Source organism: Salvelinus namaycush, chromosome 12, assembly GCF_016432855.1.
Source record: "Salvelinus namaycush isolate Seneca chromosome 12, SaNama_1.0, whole genome shotgun sequence".
NCBI lineage: Eukaryota > Metazoa > Chordata > Actinopteri > Salmoniformes > Salmonidae > Salvelinus > Salvelinus namaycush.
Window position 1 is genome coordinate 13445089 of NC_052318.1, and position 8489 is coordinate 13453577.

The following is an 8489-nucleotide window of genomic DNA, read 5'->3' on the forward strand; positions in this document are numbered from 1 at the left end:
GCAATCTGCCCGGCGCCATCTTGAAAAGACACCTATTTTTATCGAAAACTATTCATAAACTTGACTAAAAAAATAAAAGTTGGACAGCAATTGAAAGACAAATTAGTTCTTAATGCAATCGCTGAATTACATTTCTAAAATTATCCTTACTGTGCAATACAGGGTTCGCCAAAGCGAAGCTACACAAAAAAAAAATGGCGATATATGCGTTTAACATTTTTCAACAGAACAACGATTTATCATCATAAATAGTTCTTACTATGAGCTGATCTTCCATCAGAATCTTGGGCAATGTATCCTTTCTCCGGTCTAATCGTCTTTTGGTCGAAAGATGTCCTCTTGTCCTGTCGAAATGGCCACTAACGTTCGGCATGTACTGGAAAAGTGCCCAGCTCTTGGAAGTGCGTCACAAAGAAATACCAGAAAATCGCACTAAACGGATATAAATTGCTATAAAACGGTTTAAATTAACTACCTTATGATGTTTTTAACACCTATAACGAGTAAAAACATGACCGGGGATATAGAAGTGGCTAAACCAAAGCTTGGAAGGAGGCCAGTCCGACGTCCATCGTGCGTCAGGCGCAGGGAGGAAAAGAAAGCTACTTCCGCCTTGTGGTCTTTTATACAGTCCCAGATTGCGCAATCGACTCCATTCAAATTGTCACCACTTACTGACATCTAGAGGAAGGCGTAGGCAGTGTTTGTATCCCCATAGCATTCACAGGGACCTTAAAACTGACCTGGGAACAGGGGCCAAGATTTATGAAATCTCACTCCCTGTCAGGAAAAGTGCTGTAGAATGAGTTCTGTTTCACTCAGAGACATAATTCCAACTGTTTTAGAAACTAGAGAGTGTTTTCTATCCAATAATAATAATAATATGCATATTGTACGAGCAAGAATTGAGTACTAGGCAGTTTAATTTGGCAACGTCAAAAAAAAAAAAGTGCTAACAGCTCCCCCTATTGACAAAAAGTTAAACAGTAGTGCATCATCAAATGTGAAATGGACTCTGAAGATGGGGCCTGACGGAGGTGATGGAGGATTCCACGACGGGACAGCTAACCATTCTGATGTTGCCCCCTGGTGGGAGGATACCTTCTATGAGGAGGGAACTAGGACATTAACGACCATGGACAAGAAGTACCTGCAGGCCAATCAGACGGTGACCATCTTGTTGAGTGTCTCCACTATGTCCTAGCAAGCCTTTGGGAGGTAACTATTACATGGACTCGATGCTGTTATTTTTTAAGGTCTAATCACCTCTCTCTATATATTTCTGTGGTTCCTCTGATTGTCTTCTACAATGCAGCGTATCCACAGGGGGGAAACTATAGTGTAATAATTATAAAGGTGGTGCTCGCGATCGGCACTTGTAAGTGCCGAGGCCCAGCGTGATGACTCATGATTTATGACACTGTTTGGATTGCTGACCATCTGTGGGGTATCGCAGGGGTCAAATACACCTTATCTGTAGCTTTCTCCGGGTAGGGCCCTCTAAACAATCACTCACAAACAAACGGGTAACAGAGGGATAAATAATGGACAAGTAATCGGGGGATTGAAACCAGGTGTATAAGACAAGGACAAAACATATGAAAAATGAAAAGTGGATCAGTGATGGCTAGAAGGCCGGTGACGTCGACCGCCGAACGAACAAGGAGAGGGGCCGACTTCGGCGGAAGTCGTGACAGTACCCCCCCCCCCCCCCCCCCCCCCCTTGACGCGCGGCTCCAGCAGCGCGCCGACACCGACCTCAGGGACGACCCGGAGGACGAGGTGCAGGGCGAACCGGATGGAGACGGTGGAACTCCCGCAGCAACAAAGTGTCCAAGACGTCCTCCACCGGCACCCAGCATCTCTCCTCCGGACCATACCCCTCCCACTCCACGAGGTACTGAAGGCCCCTCGCCCGACGCCTCGAGTCCAGGATGGCTCAAACAGCATACGCCGGGGCCCCCTCGATGTCCAGAGGGGGCAGAGGAACCTCCCGCACCTCATACTCCTGGAGTGGACCAGCCACCACCGGCCTGAGGAGAGACACATGGAACGAGGGATTAATACGATAATCTGAAGGAAGCTGTAACCTGTAGCTTCCGGCAGGGCAGGCGGAGGGGCAGGTGTCGGGTCGAGAGCCAGACCCGGTCCCCCGGTGCGAACACCGGGGCCTCACTGCGGCCCACTGCAGGTGCACATGGGCGGCGTCCCAGGTCTCCTCCGAGCGCTTAAACCATTCGTCCACCGCAGGAGCCTCGATCTGGCTCTGATGCCAAGGTGCCAGAACTGGCTGATACCCCAGTACGCACTGAAAGGGGGAGAGGTTAGTGGAGGAGTGGCGGAGTGAGTTTTGGGCCATCTTTGCCCAGGGGATGAACGCCGCCCACTCCCCCGGCCTGTCCTGGCAATATGATCGCAGAAACCTACCCACTTCCTGGTTTACTCTCTCCACCCGCCCTTTACTCTCGGGGTGAAAACCTGAGTTGAGGCTCACCGAGACCCCCAGACGTTCCATGAACGCCCTCCAGAACCTGGACGTGAACTGGGGACCCCGATCAGAGACTATGTCCTCAGGCCCCCCCGTAGTGCCGAAAGATGTGAGTGAACAGGGCCTCCGCAGTCTTTAGGGCTGTAGGGAGACCGGGCAAAGGGGGGAGACGGCAGGACTTAGAAAAACGATCCACAACGACCAGGATCGTGGTGTTGCCCTGTGAGGGAGGAAGATCCGTCAGGAAGTCCACCGACAGGTGCGACCACGGCCGTTGTGGAACGTGCAGGGGTTGTAACTTCCCTCTGGGCAGGTGCCTGGGAGCCTTGCACTGGGCGCACACCGAGCAGGAGGAAACATAAACCCTCACGTCCTTGGCCAAGGTGGACCAACAGTACTTCCCACTAAGACAGAGCACTGTCCGACCGAAGCCAGGATGACCAGAGGAGGGTGACGTGTGGGCCCAATAGATCAACCGGTCGTGGACAGCAGACGGAACATACAGACGCCCAGCTGGACACTGGAGAGGAGTGGGCTCTGTACGTAACGCCCGCTCGATGTCCGCGTTACGGGAGTGTGATCCATGGACCGCTCCTCTGTGTCATACATCCGGGACAGTGCGTCTGCCTTAGCGTTCTGGGAACCTGGTCGGTAGGACAGGGTGAACACAAAACGGGTAAAAAAACATGGCCCACCTTGCCTGGCAAGGGTTCAGTCTCCTCGCAGCCCGGATGTACTCCAGATTGCGGTGGTCAGTCCAGATGAGAAAAGGGTGTTTAGCCCCCTCAAGCCAATGTCTCCACGCCTTCAGAGCCTTGACACCAACAGCTCCTGGTCCCCCACATCATAGTTCCGCTCCGCCGGGCTGAGCTTCTTCGAGAAGAAAGCACAGGGGCGGAGCTTCGGTGGCGTGCCCGAGCGCTGAGAGAGCACGGCTCCTATCCCAGCCTCGGACGTGTCCACCTCCACTATGAACGCCAAAGAGGGATCCGGATGAGCCAGCACGGGAGCCGAGGTAAACAGAGCCCTCAGGTGACCAAAAGCCCTGTCCTCCTCAGCCGACCACTGCAGTCGCACTGGTCCCCCCTTCAGCAGTGAGTTAATGGGAGCCGCTACCTGACCAAAGCCCTGGATAAACCTCCGGTAGTAGTTGGCAAACCCTAGGAACCGCTGCACTTCCTTTACCGTGGTGGGAGTCGGCCAATTACGCATGGCTGAAATGCGGTCACTCTCCATCTCCACCCCTGATTTGGAAATGCGGTACCCTAGGAAGGAGACGGACTGTTGGAAGAACAGACATTTCTCAGCCTTGACGTATAGGTCATGCTCCAACAGTCGACCAAGCACCCTGCGCACCAGGGACACATGCTCGGCGCGTGTAGCAGAGTATATCAGAATGTCGTTGATATACACCACTACACCCTGCCCGTGCAGGTCCCGGAAAATTTCGTCAACAAAGGCCTGGAAGACTGATGGAGCATTCATCAACCCGTACGGCATGACGAGGTACTCATAGTGCCCTGAGGTGGTACTAAATGTCGTCTTCCACTCGTCCCCCTCCCGGATACGCACCAAGTTGTAAGCGCTCCTGAGATCCAATTTTGTGAAGAAGCGCGCCCCGTGCATTGACTCGATTGCACTGGCGATGAGAGGCAGCGGGTAGCTGTATCTCACAGTGATCTGATTGATACCCCGATAGTCAATACACGGGCGCAGACCTCCATCCTTCTTCTTCACAAAAAAGAAACCCGAGGAGGCAGGTAAAGTGGAGGGCCGAATGTATCCCTGCCCCAGGGATTCGGGGACATATGTTTCCATAGCCGCCGTCTCCTCCTGTGACAGAGGATACACGTGACACCTGGGAAGTGCTGCGTCTATCAGGAGATTTATCGCACAATCCCCCTGTCGATGGGGTGGTAATTGAGTCGCCCTCTTCTTACAGAAGGCGAGAGCCAAATCGGCATATTCTGAGGGGATGCGCACGGTGGAGACCTGGTCTGGACTTTCCACCGTAGTCGCACCGATGGAAACCCCTACACACCTCCCTGAGCACTTTCGTGACCACCCCTTGAGAGCCTTCTGTTGCCACGAAATAGTGGGGTCATAACAGGGTAGGCCCAGCACCATGGGAAACGCAGGAGAATCAATAAGGAAGAGACTGATTCTCTCCTTGTGACCCTCCTGCGTAACCATGTCTAGGGGAGCGGTGGCCTCCCTAATCAGCCCTGACCCTAATGGTCCACTATCTAGGGTGTGCACAGGGAAGGGCATATCCACAGGAACAAGGGGGATCCCTAAACTATCGGCAAATGAACGGTCAATAAAATTCCCAGCTGCGCCTCAATCTATGAGCGCCTTATGCTGGGAATGTGGGGAAAACTCAGGAAATGTAATAAACACATACATGTGAGCAACAGGGGGCTCTGGGTGAGCCTGGTGCCGACTCACCTGGGGTGACACGATAGTGCCCTGCATGCTGCCTCGACTCCCTGAGGAACCCCCCCAGCACCGACCAGCAGTGTGCCTTCTGCGGCCACAGATGGTGCAGGGAATGACTCCTCCTCCGGTCACCCTAACCACACCACCTCCCAGCTCCATGGGCGTCGGAGCGGATTTGCTGGGGGATGGAACTGACAGGCCCCGATCCGGACGTCCTCGGGTATCCAGCAGGTTGTCCAGCCGGATGGAGAGGTCCACCAGCTGGTCCAACGAGAGGGTGGTGTCTCGGCAGGCCAACTCCCGATGGACGTCCTCGCGCAGACTGCACCGGTAGTGATTGATCAGAGCCCTGTCGTTCCATCCCGCGCTGGCGGCCAGGGTCCGGAAGCCCAAAGCGAAATCCTGCGCGCTCCTCGTCCCCTGCCTCAGGTGGAACAGACGTTCACCCGCCGCTCGACGCTCAGGCGGGTAGTCGAAAACTGCTCGAAAGTGGAGGGTGAACTCTGCGTCATGGTCCGCATCTCCCTCACTCCATACGGCGTTGGTCCACTCCAGGGCTTTGCTTGAGAGGCAGGAGACGAGGGTGGACATGCTCTCACGTCCCGAAGGAGCCGGGTAGACGGTCGCCAGGTAGAGTTCCAGCTGGAGTAGGAACCCCTGGCATCCCGCAGCCGACCCATCATTCTCCCTCGGGAGCGCGAGCCGAATCCCGCTGGGACCGGGTGAAGGAGGGGTGGACAGTGGGGCCTGCTGTAGTGGGGCTGGTGGAGGCGTTGGAAGACCTCCTTCTCTCTCCCATCTATCCATCGTCTGCAGCACGCGATCCATGGCGGTGCCCAGACGTTGCAACATGGTCGCGTGCTGCTGGACGCGCTCCTCGACCGCAAAAGGGGGGGGCCTTCTGCTCCTGCTGACTTCATTTCAGGTGAGTGATTCTGTAATGCGTCTGTGTGTAGCTGGTGAAGATGAGTCAGGCGCAGGACAGCAGATATGAGTAATGTACGCAATTTTACTCAACAATAATCACAATACACGTCAAATAAATCCAAGGCCACAATAACGGACCGCAATACAATAAACAATCACTCACAAACAAACATGGGGGAACAGAGGGTTAAGTAATGAACAAGTAATTGGGGGATTGAAACCAGGTGTGTAAGACAAGGACAAAACAAATGGAAAATGAAAAGTGGATCGGCGATGGCTAGAAAGCCGGTGACATCGACCGCCGAACGCCGCCCGAACAAGGAGAGGGACCGACTTCGGCGGAAGTCATGACACCGATTATGATTTTTCAACGCCGATACCAATTATTGGAGAACCAAAAAGGCAGATACCGATTAATATTTTAACCTACTATAATGCATAAATAAAATCAGTTTAGTCTCAAATAGATAATGAAACATGTTCAAATTGGTTTAAATAATGCAAAAACACAGTGTTGGAGAAGAAAGTAAAAGTGCAATGTGTGCCATGTAAAAAATGTAACGTTTAAGTTCATTGCTCAGAACATGAGAACATATGAAAGCTGGTGGTTCCTTTTAACATTGGTCTTCAGTAGTCCCAGTTAAGAAGTTTCAGGTTGTAGTCATTTTAGAAATTATGACGCGTCGACTCTTTCTCTCTATACCATTTGTATTTCATATTCCTTTGACTATTTGATGTTCTTATAGGCACTTTAGTATTGCCAGCCTAATCTCGGGAGTTGATAGGCTTGAGGTCAGAAACAGCGCTGTGCATCAAGCATTGCGAAGAGCTGGTGGCAAACGCAGTAAAGTGCTGTTTGAATGAATGCTTACGAGCTGCTGCCTACCACCGCTCAGTCAGACTGCTCTATCAAATATCAAATCATAGACTTAATTATTATATAATTCACAGAAATACGAGCCTTTGGTCATTTTATTCCTTCAGTGAAATACGAAACCGTTCCGTATTTTATCGAACGGGTGGCAACCCTAAATCTTGCTGTTACATTGCACAACCTTCAATCTTATGTCATAATTATGTAAGATTCTGGCAATTACTTATGGTCTTTGTTAGGAAGAAATGGTCTTCACACAGTTCGCAATGAGCCAGGCAGCCCAAACTGCTGCATATACCCTGACTCTGCTTGCACTGAATGCAAGGGAATGCATTGATGTTTATGGTTAGGTACATTTGTGCAACGATTGTGCTTTTTTGCAAATGTGCTTTTGTTAAATCATCACCCGTTTGGCGAAGTTGAAGTAGGCTGTGATTCAATGTTAAATTAACAGGCACTGATTGATTATATACAACGCAGGACAAGCTAGTTAACCTAGTAATATTATCAACCATTGTTTTTCATAAGATAAGTTAAATGCTAGCTAGCTAGCAGCTTCCCTTGTCTCCTTGCAGTCACAAGGTCCTTTTGATGCTGCACTCGTGTAACAGGTGGTCAGCCTGTCACGCAAACTCCTCGTGGATTGCAATGTAATCGGCCATAATTGGCATCCAAAAAGGCAGATTATCGATTGTTATGAAAACTTGAAATCGTCCCTAATTAATCAGCCATGCCAATTAATCAGTCAACCTCTAGTCTAAATATCCCCTCCAGTGGGCAAACCCAGGACCTTCAAATCCCAGGGCAGTGACGTTAACCGTTACGCTACGAACCCTTATAGATATGTCAACATGACACCATTTAAATGGACAGTCTGGTGATGACAGCACATGTTCGGTCCAAAATGTATTTGTTGTTTATTCCCTCAGTACTGATTGAACATTTACTTCTCTTGCTTGGTGAAAAAAAAAATCTAAAACAGATGTGTTGAAAACAGTTTCATTTTATCATCAAGTTAGCTAGCAAGTATTACGTTTTTTATTGACTGCACACAGGTCGGGCAAGCAAGCAATGATCATTATGATGTTGTTTTACCTAGATACTTTGTGTTTAACCCTCACCACTGCTACTTTTTACTTGTGTGGAGACTTCAGGTTTTCGGGAAAACATTGAAAAGCAACAACACTGTGTTGATCAGTCAGAGCACATTTGGATTATAATGACAAAAACAAAATTACATTTACAGAGGAGGAAGCAGACTAAATTAATTCATAAGGGCTAGAATTTTCTCTGGATCTTCAAACAGCGACATGTCTGTCTGGTGTGTGCATGTATAAAAAATTAGCAGCGTTGCAGTTTTCCCAAAGTTCCCAAAGTTTGGTGTATCTAGCAGGCCCCGTGTGGCTCAGTTGGTAGAGCATGGCGCTTGCAACGCCAGGGTTGTGGGTTCGATTCCCACGGGGGGCCAGTACAAAAAAAGTATGAATGTATGTACTTGTAAGTCGCTCTGGATAAGAGCGTCTGCTAAATGACTTAAATGTAAAATGTATCTAACTGGCTAGCTACAATAGCAGCCAATGACTTTCGCTAGCTTATTTGTTTGTGCTCTGATTACTTGCAAGTGTCCAGGTCAGCAGTTTACACAGGTGACTTAGCAAAATATACTTAGCTTGCTAGCTGCCTTCCTTTTGCTTCTCATCCAAGTGTGTTAGCTAGCTAGTTACAGCTAGTAGCTGGCTGCTACTATCGCGCAGCAACTGA

The 8489-nt window shown here is 50.1% G+C and overlaps 1 non-coding gene across 1 annotated transcript; it reads left to right on the forward strand.

Moving 5' to 3' along the window:
* The first annotated feature begins 8120 nt into the window (after positions 1 to 8120).
* On the forward strand, positions 8121 to 8196 carry trnaa-ugc. The gene has a single exon. It is a non-coding gene; the product is annotated as a tRNA-Ala (tRNA).
* The last annotated feature ends 293 nt before the right edge of the window (positions 8197 to 8489 follow it).